The sequence below is a fragment of the Dendrobium catenatum genome, unplaced genomic scaffold, assembly GCF_001605985.2.
Source record: "Dendrobium catenatum unplaced genomic scaffold, ASM160598v2 fragScaff_scaffold_842, whole genome shotgun sequence".
In the NCBI taxonomy this organism is placed as follows: domain Eukaryota; kingdom Viridiplantae; phylum Streptophyta; class Magnoliopsida; order Asparagales; family Orchidaceae; genus Dendrobium; species Dendrobium catenatum.
The window spans coordinates 238,165-251,256 of record NW_021319304.1 but is presented as its reverse complement, the minus strand read 5'-3'; positions in this window follow the sequence as shown (position 1 = coordinate 251,256).

The window sequence follows — 13,092 nt, the reverse complement described above, 5'->3', positions numbered from 1 at the left end:
ATCTTCCTTTATGATAATGAAAAGTTGATTGTTCACATACATCTAACTTGAATCTCCTCACAAATAATTGGCTAACGCTAGAAGATGATGGATATTCAATGTCTAACAATCATCGAGGCATGTCATTCTTGTGATTGAATCTTCGATCACATTATGTAAAACGATCAAATTGATCAATAACTATTATGACATTCTTTAAAATTCAATTTTTATTCTTGATAAAATCACATTCTCAATTAACAACTATCTTATTTATTGGTTAACATCTATTTCTATCCCCAAGTTCATTCTTAAGAAAAATCTTTCTTTATCAACCTAACTTTTGCATTTGCTCCAAGAGGCCGGCCTTTAGTCTCTCTAACAATATTCCTGATACGTCGTCAAAAAATTATCTTGAACGAGTGCGAATCTCGATGCAAAATCAAGTTGGAAACTTCAAAAATTAAATCCGGAAGCATCAGAACTCCGATTTAAGCAAACTTATAGTTGAACTGAGCGTCTCGGAAATACGAATCCAACGACTCCAAATTCGACTCAATCCGAGCCCAAATGAGCCCAAATCAAGGACCCGAAGCACTGTTGGAAGCTTCATATCACAATTTGAGTTACCAAACGGTCTCCGATTTTGACGAGCTTATACTCGAATCGAGCGGCTCGACGAGACGAATCCAACGAGCCCAAGATCACCGAATTCTGACATCACTAAGGCGTTCAAATGTCCAACGAACGGTGCATGATCGTAGGATTCAATATCGGCCGTCCATTCGACCACTCTGTGACGACCCCAATATCCGTGTAGCGAAAAGATTCATCTGATCGTTATATTGCCTCTTTTTTTTTCTTTCTTCTTTTCTTTCTATCGGTTTCCTCTTCTGTTGTTCATATCAATCCATACATACATATATCCAGAGCCAGAGATAAATACATTACAGAAAAGAAACAGCAGCGGATACTATAATTCACATATAATACAACAGTCAGAGTACATCCAAAAGAGAAATCTACACTAGCCGTACAGGCTACAAAAGAAAGCCTACCAAGGCTACAAAAGAAAAAGCTACAGAACTCGGCAGAAAGATAGGCCCGACATTATGCTCAAGGCCCGACGTTCTGCCGAAGGCCCAACGTTCTGCTCAAGGCCCGAAGTTCTATTTAAGGCCAGACTACCAACTAACACTCGAACTTCCAGGTGACTCTAGGTCTAACACCATACTCCTATCGAACAGTTACTAGTTGTAATCTGATCGCCCTTGGAGGCGATTCAGCCCTTTGTAACCGACTCAAATTCTAGTGGAATCATTTTTAAATGGGCTAGGCCCCATGGTTTTTCCCCCTTTTTAGGGGTTTTCCACGTAAAAACTCTGGTGTCTCTTATGAATTATACACCCTCTCACTTATATGATTGTGTGCTGGATCTTTGTACAATGCTAAGACATTAAACTATATATATTTCTCTACCGCCGCGAATATTCCAGGACGTAACAATTCCTAAAAGACTTATTGCTTAATTACCATCATGAGTGTCTATTATCTTTGGAGAGAAAGGAAAAAAAAGGTTGTTTAATAAGAAAAAATCTTCTCTAAGATATCTTAGTGAAAATTAAATTCTTAGTTGCTTATAATGTGGCATATGGAACTTTGAGGACTCTCGACCCCAAGAAGAAAATAATTATTGATTCATGGGCTTTTGGTGATGAATGAAATTATTCACTTTGATAGGTCTTTGATACTTCAGGTTTCACCTCTCTATTCACTTCATCATTGTCAACAGCATTGGCGCATGCATATGCACATGCTAACATCAATCTTACATTTACCATTATCAATGGAGAAATTATTTTGTGCGGTTACTGGATGGCGTTCAGAGACGAATCAAAAAGCGCCATGTATTTTTTTTCTATGTACCCATATTATATACCTCTGTGTACCGGATGACGTGACACATCCTGATTTGCCTCTGAACCGTCCGGTCGGTGACCGCACAGAATAATTTCCCTTACCAATGAGGTGATGAATGATGTCGACATTTATATCGCATGCTATCGTCGACAATTACGACACTAGCCGTCAAGTTCAATTCGACATCCATTGTCAACACCAACCGATGCTCATTTTCTTGAACTTCGATCACCTGTCCTCTAAGAAGAATGACTAAATATACCATCATGCTCTCCTGCAGACAAATCCAACGCAGTAAGGCTCCACATTCCCTGCAAAAGAGCATTATATATAAATATTTACTAATGCAATTATTTTAACTAGGTTAAACTTTATGATTTTTTTCATTAACTTAGAAAATTTTGTCATTTATAAGCTGTTCTCAACTTAACTAATTTAAATGCGTGCGAAATTTTTGTATATTACAAAGATTATAAATTTGCTCTGTCATATACTGAAATTAAAAACCCCGAATGAAATTAATATCTTAACTGAGTAAGTGGGAAGAAGTTGACGCTAACGATTCGTAAAATCCGAGACGCAAGCGCTGGCACGGCGAAGGTGGCTAAAACCGAACCTTCCTCTACATCCAGTGAAAGGACCTAATAATTACTCGTCATATACTGATATTAAAAACCCTGAATGAAATTAATATCTTAACTGAGTAAGTGGGAAGAAGTTGACGCTAACGATTCGTAAAATCCGAGACGCAAAAGCGCTGGCACGGCGAAGGCATGAAGAACTCCATCCCCACACCTACCGTTCCGGCGGTGATTTCTTGCCTGAGCTTCCCATCTTTTCCCTCCCTCTCCATCTTTAAAAATCCCTCTTTTCTCCCTCTCCATTCTCCCCCCGATACCCGAAAAAGCTTCCACCTTTGTCCATGGCATCCTTTTCCGCTCTCGAAATCCTCTTCTTCCCCTTCCCTTCCCCTGGCCACTACCTCCCCCTCATCGACATTGCCACCCTCATCGCTTCCCGCGGCGCAAACGCCACCGTCGTCATCAACCCCGTTATCCTCTCCCGCCTCCCCCCCTCCCTCCTCCGCACCGCAGGCATCCACTTCCATTCCATCCCATTCCCCTCCGCCGCTGCCGGCCTCCCTGATGGAATCTCTACCGCCGACGACGTCCCTACCGCCCTCTTGCCCCGCTTCGCCGTCGCCCTCTCTCTTCTCCGCAGCCCTTTCACTGACCTCCTCCGCCACCTTTCCCCTTCTGCCGTCATTTCCGACGCCCTCCTCCCCTTCACCGCCGAAACCGCCGCCTCTCTTGGCATCCCCTGGTTCTCCTTTCCTGGAACCGGCCTATTCGCTTTATCGGTTGATCTTAGCATATTCCTGAATCGCCCCCACCAAACCGAGCCCATCTCAGATTCGTTTGTCGTCCCGGGTTTACCTCACCGGATTGAGCTAACCCATTCCCAGCTCAAAGAAACCACCCTGCCAGGCAGGCCGACCTCGGATTTCTTCGCTCTTGCTAAACAAGCAGATCAATTCACCACTGGTATTGTTATCAATAGTTTTACAGATTTGGAACCAGGCTATGCCGAGCATTACCAGAGGGAAATGGGGAAACGTATTTTCCTGATTGGCCCAGTTTCTACAATCAGATGTAGCGAGGAAGAGGAACAGAATAGTCAAATTATGACCTGGCTGAAGAAGAAGCCGGAGAGATCGGTGATCTATGTGTGTTTTGGGAGTCTCTGCCGAATGCCGGAAAAACAGATTTTGGAAATAGGGAGGGGGTTGGAGGATTCCGGTGTGGCATTTATATGGGTGATTAGAGAGGCCTCGGCTTCGCCGGAGGTGGCGGAGATAGAACAGAGGGTAGGCAAAAGAGGGATAATAGTGAGAGGGTGGATAGCAGGACAAGCGGCGGTGCTCCGGCACCCATCAATAGGGGGATTTCTAACACATTGTGGATGGGGGGCGGTGACGGAGGCGGTGGCGGCTGGGATTCCGATGCTAACATGGCCGATGTTTGGGGAGCAATTCTACAACGAGAAGCTGGTGAATGAGCTGGTGGGCATAGGGGTGGAAATTGGGGCAACGGAAGGGTTTGTTTGGGGGGAAGAGGAAAAAAATGTTGTTTTGGTGGGGAGGGAAAGGATAAGTGAGAGGGTGAGGTTGTTAATGGATAACAGTACTGGTTCTGGTTCTGGTTCTCATCAGGATATAGAGGGCGTGAGGAAGAGTGTAAAGGAGATGAAAGAGAAGGCTAGGAAGGCAATAGCAGAAGGGGGATCGTCTTATTTAGCCGTGGAGAGTTTATTGGAGCATTGTAGATTTTCCTGACGTTTGTTACTTCGTCATTATATCAAGCTGGAAGAAGGAGCTTAGTTGATAGCTAATTAACAAATAAAGGATTTACCAGCATACTATATGTATTTATATATCTGATATTTAATTTTTTATATGTATTTATATATCATTGTAGATTTTAAATTATATCAAATATATGAATATATATTAATTTGTGATATGTATGTTAATCCCCTATTAAAAATTTATAAAATTAAGAGAGCATATGTTGGTATGGTTTAATATATAGTCTTTATACAAAAATAAAATTAAAATCAAATATTTATCTCACTACGTGAGGTTGGTTACATGAATCATTTTTTTTCAATTGTATCTTATTAAGAGTTAAATTTTCATTTAAATTTAATAAAAAAGATCATTTTTAATATTTTCTAACCAAATTTTTTCGGGTCTATCTCTATCTCTCTTAACATAGGCCAAATATAATACATCTATTCTTCTAACCAGGTCATCAGAAGGATGATGTTTTGTATGACCAAATCATCTAAGAAGACTCTCTCTATTCTTGCTTGTCACTAGAACTATTCTAACATTTTCATGTATATGCTCGTTTTACAATCTATCTCTAAGAACAATAAAGTCACTCATCCACCTAAGCATTCTCATCTCTGCCACACATATAGATAAATATGCATGTTCTAAAAGTTGGTTTTTGTCATGATTTAGTCTTTGTACGTTGACTCCATTGCTATGGAGGCTCAAAGCTTCAAGTCAAGGTCTGATTGTGATTGCCCAGATGCAGGTTCTATGTGGTTGAAACATCATGTGATGGAGGATGGAAAAAGCCTGGAGAGAAAAGTTCTGGTACTATATAATGATCTAGACGTTCAAGATGATTCTCATACGTCCTTTGAGGGTCAGTTTTGTGGGTTAGAAGTGTGGCCTCAAATTTGTTATTATTTAAAGTAATAACTCATTTCCGGCCATAAATGATGGCGACAGGTGACGATCGGGCGGTAGTCCGATAATAACGGGTGGTCGGGCGGAAATCCGAATGAAAAGATCAGAAAAATAATAATCAGATTTAGATTGAGAGAATGATAAGAAAGAATTATTGACTATAAAGTGAGTCTCAGATTAATTAGTGCATCTCAATATAGCTACTTCATCATTCCTTCATAGTTAGTTCTCTTGCATTCAAAGCAAAGAGAGTTCCTTGCTTCTTTTCCATTACAAATCATTAGTGCTGTGCAGCTGTGCTGGGCATATATAATTTATTAATGTTAAATATCTTCTTTGTTGCAAATAAACTTGTATGAGATTTCTGCAAATAAAACAAATGCTTGGTTACAAAAACCAGCTTTGTGTGAGAAATACACGTTATCTTGTTTTCTCTTCAAGTAGGAATAATTCATGGCTGCAAATCCCTTATCAGAGGCTGGAAAAAACTCAGCTGTGAGTCAAGACAAGCAGAGAGGCCATCCAGTTTCTTGGCTGCACCCAAAGATCATTTCACTTAGTAAAAATTCAAAAGGGACCCACCATTGCTAAGCTTGGTTGGTGGGCGAGTGCGGTTGGGTACCCCCAACCCGCGCTCAACCCGCATTCGATTCCACTCGAGCGGCAACGCCTCTTCAGTGGGGCCCAATTTAGTGCGGGCTAGGAGGTTTTGTGGTAAGTGCCTCTTTCAGGTCAGTCGATGATTCGTCACACCGCCAAGCGCCTCACAAGCCGAGGTGGCAGCGGGTGGATACCCTGTTCTAAAAAAAATAAAAAAGAAGTTGGTGTGGGATGGCTTTCTTACAGCTTTAAGCAGCTTTTTAGTATAAACGACTTTCTTAGTGTTTTTACTGTTTCTTAAAGCAGTAAGAAAGTCGTCCCAAATCCCAAATGAGCCTTAGTAATAATTTCAAACACATAATTAAAAAAAAAAAAAAACAGTTTTGGTAAGCTGTGAATTTTGATCCAAAACTAATGAGACATTGAAACAGTCCAAAACTATGAAATAATCAAAACTCAAATAAAAAACTTTGACATAGTGGAATTAAGTAACTGGCGAAAAAACCAGTGAAAGTTAATGAAAATAATCAAAAAATATTATATGGAATTAAGTTATTATTAAGTAGTAGTTATATTTTGGAAAAATAGTTTTGTATATTTATTTTTTTTAAATAAAAAAGGACTGAATCTCAATACCAAAATTAAACGCCTAAACTGGAAGAATTATTGAAAAAATTTCTATAATATTTTTTTATGAACAAAGTAGGAATAAGTCGAAGTAAACGAAACAAAGGAGAGATTTTTTATCCTTGGAAACTGACAATAGCTTGCATCCAAATTTTCCTGTTTGTATTGATTACTAAGACAAAAGAGTATTAATTAAAACCACCATAAAAAATCTATTAGTGTTTAAACCATTTTAATTAGCTAGTCATAATCTTCAAATTAAACACTAGATATTGGGTTGCCGGTGGCTTACAATAAAGTTCCGGCAGCTTAAAATTATCATAAACTAAGGCTTCGTTTGGGACGGGTTTTTTACTGTTTTCTAAAACGGAGTTTTAGTACAAAATTTTTTATTTTTTACTAAAACTCCATTTTAGAAAACAATAAAAAAGCCGTCCCAAACGAAACCTATAAAACTACAAGAGTCATTAAAATTCTACTTTCATGATTATTTAAACTAGTGTAAACAACACATATACACTAGTGTGCAACACATGGAAATTTGTAATGATCTGGGTTTCGTTTGGAACGACTTTCTTACTACTTCATCTTAAAGTAGTTTTTTAGTAAAAAATTAAATTATACGAGTTTTATCATCAAACACTTCAAAAACCTCTTTCATTGATTCCAGCTATCCACTTTCAATATGAGCATGTCCATATCCATGTTAAGCAATAGGCATTTTGCCATTATATGCCCAAAATCACTACACTCAAATATTATCCTATCATCCTCTAATGGGTTCCCTCATGTCTTCTTCCACATCAAACACATTACGGAATAATCTTAACATATACTTTTGTAATCTTTCTAGTCTGTTTTTGATTACTTTCGTCAAGTTTATTATATTTCAGACCTAATTATTTTTTCAATTTATATATAAACATATGAGCAATCATGTCAGTAAACTTCATCATATTCTCAGATGTTATTGAAAGTGCTTCAGCATCGGGTTCAATCTTCTTTTCTATTTCTTTCGGATCCATTTGCCGATCCAATAAATAAATCTCAAGTACAAAATAAATTCTTTCAAATAAAATAATTCTACAAAAGTATTTAACCAACACAATGCAATAAATACTACAACTTTGATTACAATTAAATTCTTTCATAACCTTTGATCTGATACCACTCCGTGACGACCCGAGATCTAAAATAGAAGAATTTCATTTCTTTCCATTTTATTATCTTTTTCTTTTCTTTTTCTTTTCAATTCATTAACAACTACATTATTGATAAGCAGAGCTGATTAATAACATTCAAGAAAAATACAAATATTAAAAAATATAATTATATTATTATAGTCAATATTTATATCTTGATTAAAGTTCAAAGTCTTAAAATAGTATATAGAATGGCCACAAGAGACTATAAAAGAATATATGAAATCAAAGAGCTGAAAATATAAATAAATTATCATCACTATCCAGCCTCACTCTACGGGCTTCTTGATATAGCCACATCGGATTCGAAACGTGCGTAATGGACGTTCTGGATGCAGCCACGTCCCCCCACGAGTCTCCCAATTTGCGCGCATTCAAAACTCACCTCCGTCACGTGTGATCAACTGATCTGGGCCGTCAGATCGCGCGATTGGACAACCCAAATTGATCTGACTGTACTAATTCGATTTGAACTTGTTTACAACTTTGGGATGGATGCAATCAATCAGATTGTATTTCTAGAAAAAAAAATTAACATACTCCTTAGATTTTTAATTTTGAAGTCAAACATGTCATTATGAATGATATATCACATTGAGAGATGAGAATACCATTCTCTAATTAATGGGTTCAGACTAGAAAATTATAAATTTCATCCAAACTATTATAGTCAATTTCAAGAAGGAATTACATATGACTCTAAAGGGCCGTGTGATGTTCGATCATGTCTTTAATCATAGTAGTTAGGATATTTCATCATTAATAATCGTAGTTAAATTTGAGAAGGAACAACATAGATTATAAAAGGTTAAAATAATGTTCAATCGCATATTTAGCTACCGTAATCTAGATGTATTATTATTAATTTCATAATCAAGATCGTAATGATAAATGATAGCTTTTTTAAAGAAAGAAAATATCATTTATTATTAGTCATTTGAATATGATGATAATAATTGTCTCTAATTTTAATTTTTTTTCTCAAAAGAACAAATTTTCTCCATTATATTTAGGAACTAAATAGAATGAAGTTTATGTTATCTGGGGTCTGAAATCTCCTACAAAAGCAAGTATTTGTAGTTAATTACATCGTGGGAAGGCTAGGCTTCTTATTAATTCTCTCGATTAGAATAATGATAGAAATTTTATTTGAATTTTTTAAGGAGTGATATGAAAGGCAAAATACTTTTAGAATTTCAAACGGGGTCATATCAAATTTAGAACACTTTTTTTTGGAGGATAAGGAATTAAAGGTAATAAGCATTTTGGGATTCTTAAAACCATTCATAAGTGCCTTGACCTATCCTATGTTGAGGTTTAAATTTTAGAGGATAGAAAATTTAGTTTGAGTAGATATTTTATGAGAAATTTGGGACAAAATTCTTGATTTTGGAGACTTAAGATTTTGGTCTATCCCGGAACCTCCCTCTGCTTTCTTTCAATTAAGGCTAGTCATCAAATGAATACATTGTATCGTAGATACGTGATATCCAACATATAGTAGCATCATTGGTTGGCATTTGAAAATTCAAGATTTAAAATATGAAATTTCACTAGCATGTACTTAAAGTAGATGGTGGGTAATGGTGATGAGCCCAATTAAGATCCCATGATTTCGTTGTCCCAAGCCATCAAGGTCCTTGGTCTACTTAGTCAGTAGTTGACCAAACCTGACAGAAAGATCCTTGTTGGTAGCCATGAGTTGCGTCATCCAAGGGTACCGTGTAGGCTTGGGGTGGATGTTTGTGTAAAGGGATAAATTTGAATCCACCTTTGCTAACATAGGGCTTTGTTCCCTATCGATTATATCTTATTGATTCATATCCCAAAGATTTAATGCAATTAGGGAGCATACAAGCTCTAACTATGACCGTAATATAATGGTGTCATTTTGTGGCGAACTACCCATGCAATTCAAAGGGCCCGATCATAATCATTTACTTGCGGTGCTATTTAGTGGCAAAACTATGGTGTGGTGTCATTTGGAGGTGAAACCATCGGTACATGACACGTGCCACGTCCTTATTAGCAAGAGACAAATTGATAATAAATCATAATAATATTCTCTACTAGACATTAGCTCTTTATGAACAAAAGTAATTTTTATATTTGTCCACCTCGGCAAATTATTGTGGAGTGCAGATGAATTTCTGCTCTAAGTGTTTGACGATTATTTTTCATTTTAAATATATTAACTTTGGGTGATTATTTTGGATTCTTAAATTTTTGTGGGCATTTATGATATATTTTAAAGTGGTTATAGTCCCCTCAAGTTAATATTTACGTTTAACACGATCATCATTGATTTTTTTTATGAGTTGTTACATTTTTGTTGATTGAATATTGTCAATTATATATACTTTTCAATAGAGGATCGGGCTCGAATCTAAATTTTTTTCCTAACCCGCACAACATCTTTCGGATATCACATTTGTATCTACAACACTCTCGTTGGGGCCCACACGAGTGTATGCCATTAGATGCATTTCACATGATGTGTTCACGTGTGTGCATAATATAATTTTTGAAATATAATTATAATGTCAAATGACACACTAGAATAAAATCCTCTGTAAATTGCAAATACATGAGGGATATTATTTTAGGTTATAGTACCAATGTCAAAAGACATGCTTTAATGAAATCTCTGGCATCCTATAAATGCATGAAGAAGGTCACTTTGAAATGCAATAGCGATGTCGGAATGACACACTATAATGAAATCATCGACATCCTAAAAGTACATGCCTGAGGTTATTTTGAGAAGGTTAAAACAATATCTAGGCGACATAATCCTCTATCACTTGGAATTTCAACGGTTTCATAGTGTCTCCCCCGTTTGGGGGAAATTCAAAGAGCTGGGTCTTCCCACTACGCTACAAAAGGGTGTACGGTAGGTGTCATGCGACACCACAGCCGTAGTCTTCAATCCCATGACACTACAAGAGCGTGTATGTGTCTTTGATGTACTTGTTAAAAAATACACAATTGCTTTTCTTGCATGCACTGAGGCACATACGGGTACTTAAACTTATCCCTATCATACTACAAGAGTGTGTATAAGGTCTACCCGGCTACCTCATTACAGGCGTCGCACCGAGCTCCCTCATACTGTGAGACCTCGTTCCCTTACTGTTGATAGACTGCTTAATTGAATGTTTTAGATAACTCTGGTAAATTATTTGGAAAATTTGATTGACATTCTTTCCAAGTTAGATCTTGGGGCATCACACATAGTGTGCGACAAAAGTGCGTATAAGAGCCCCCTCAGCACGATGCTAGTGTTGAGAATATGAATTAAAATATTATACCTTGCGCTGTGGAGTCGACGACGGTGATGCCAGCTATGTCGTCAGCACAATGGATGGTGGTTACGTGTGAATGGAAAAGGAGATGATGTGGTCGAGCAAAGAGAAAGCTATGAGCAGGAGGTTGAATGGCGCATATTGTCACAACCTTATAATTATGAAAATACTTTTAAAATGAAAACTTAAATTTATGTCTGAATCTGAGTGTAGTGGCACTATGCTTGTGAGCGCAATGACACTGCTTAAGAATGAAGCGGTGCTAGAAATAACCGTTGTGGTGTTAAAGGCTATGTTTTTTAGTAATTCTAAATTTAGCATTAATTCAGTATAGTGGCACTGGATTAGAGCGCCGCGGTGCGAGACACAAAAAATGAATTTTTTAAAATCCATCACCACCACCCACTCCCTCCATCACTCTCGTTGGTTGGCTGGGAAGGAAAGGAAAGGAAGAAGGGCAGAGGAAGAGAATGGAAGAGATAAAATCTTTCAAGGCTTTGTCATCTATTATTCATGCTACAAAAATTATTATGCTTGTTGTAAGTAACTAAACTCTTACTTCTTTTTTTGATAATTTTGATTTTTACAAAGTTCATCGAAGCAAACGATTCTAATGTTTAAAAGCTTGAACACGAGCTCACTTAGATCTATTAGTTGAGAACTTTGACTACCAACCAAGAGGTTTAAGATTTGAAGCTTACTTATGTGGTCATGGGCATATTTAAGAGGGGGCCTAGGGGGGCAAAAAAAAAAAAAGCATTATAGGGAGCTTCTCACTATAGGAAAACACGCGAATACCGTCGGATTTTCCAGCGGAAAATTTTGGACGGTAATAAACGGCACAGTTACCGGCGGATTTGTTCGACGTAAGGTTTGCGTCACCTTTTCCGGCGCAACATACGTCAGATCGAAATTCACCGACGATACAACGAATCGTATCGTGTGTTCTGGCGCCTTTGTTCGGACGGAAACTACCGGCGTAATTACCGGCGCACAGTCCGCCGGTAATTACCGGCGTATACTTTGCGTCGCAAGAGAGTTCGTGGGTTTCCTGCATGCACTTTGCGGCGTTATATCCGCCGGTAATGGCCGGCGCATAATGCGACGATAATAACCGGCGGAAATGCCGCCGGAATTAAGACGTTTTTCAACGTCGAAAACGATCCATTTTTTTACCGGTAGTTCGTCGGAATATGCACCGGAGAAATTTCCGACGCAAATTTCACGTTGGAAATAATTTATCGACGCGGCCAAAACCGGCATATGCATTTCCGCCGAAAAGTGCGACAAAAACTTATGGTTCCGTCGGATTATCTATGTGTTCCGGCGGATTTCGTTCGCCGATAATAAGGGGTTTTTCTGTAGTGTCTTAGCTGTCATAGTTTTAACACTGCCGTTGCCAGGTCTCAAGTCCTGGATGAGAAAAGTGGAGGGTTGCGTTAGGTAGTCGACAGCTAGCGTAAAACTTGTCGAACAATAATGACATGAATCCTTTTTGTGCACGAGGATGCTAATATTATGTGGGAAATAGTGGCTAGTGATATTAAGAATATTGCAAAGATGTCCTTGGAGTATCAAAGGGAAAAGCTCCTAATAGTAAAAATAGTTGGTGGTAGGGCCTAATGTGCAAGAAAAAATTAAAAATAAGAAGCTTTGTTATAAAAATTGATTTAATTTTAAAAATTTTGATAATTGAGAAATATATAAAGTGGCTCGTAAGGATGCTAAGAAAGCAATATGCGATGCAAAGGCATTAGCTTTTAGTGATTTATGTAATAGATTAGATACTAAAGAGGGAGAAAGATATATGTATAAGTTAGCCAAACAAAGAGATAGAAGTAGTAAGGATTTAGTTTAAGTGAAGTGTATTAAAGATGAAGATCAAAAAATACTTTTCTTAGAAGATGATATTCAACAAAGATGGATGAGATATTTTGCTAAACTTTTTAATGAAGATTGTGAAAATAAGATTGAATATAGTGACCTTAGCACCCTAAATGAAAAAAAAAGATTTCTGTTTTTATCGGCGTATTAGTAAAACTGAAGTTAGAGAGGCTTTAAAGAAAATGAAGGGTGGAAAAGCTGTTGGACCTGATGATATTCCAATAGAGGTGTGGAAATGCTTAGGAGATGAAGGAATTTCATGGCTTACTAAACTTTTTAATACTATTTTAAAGACTAAAAAGATGCCAGATGA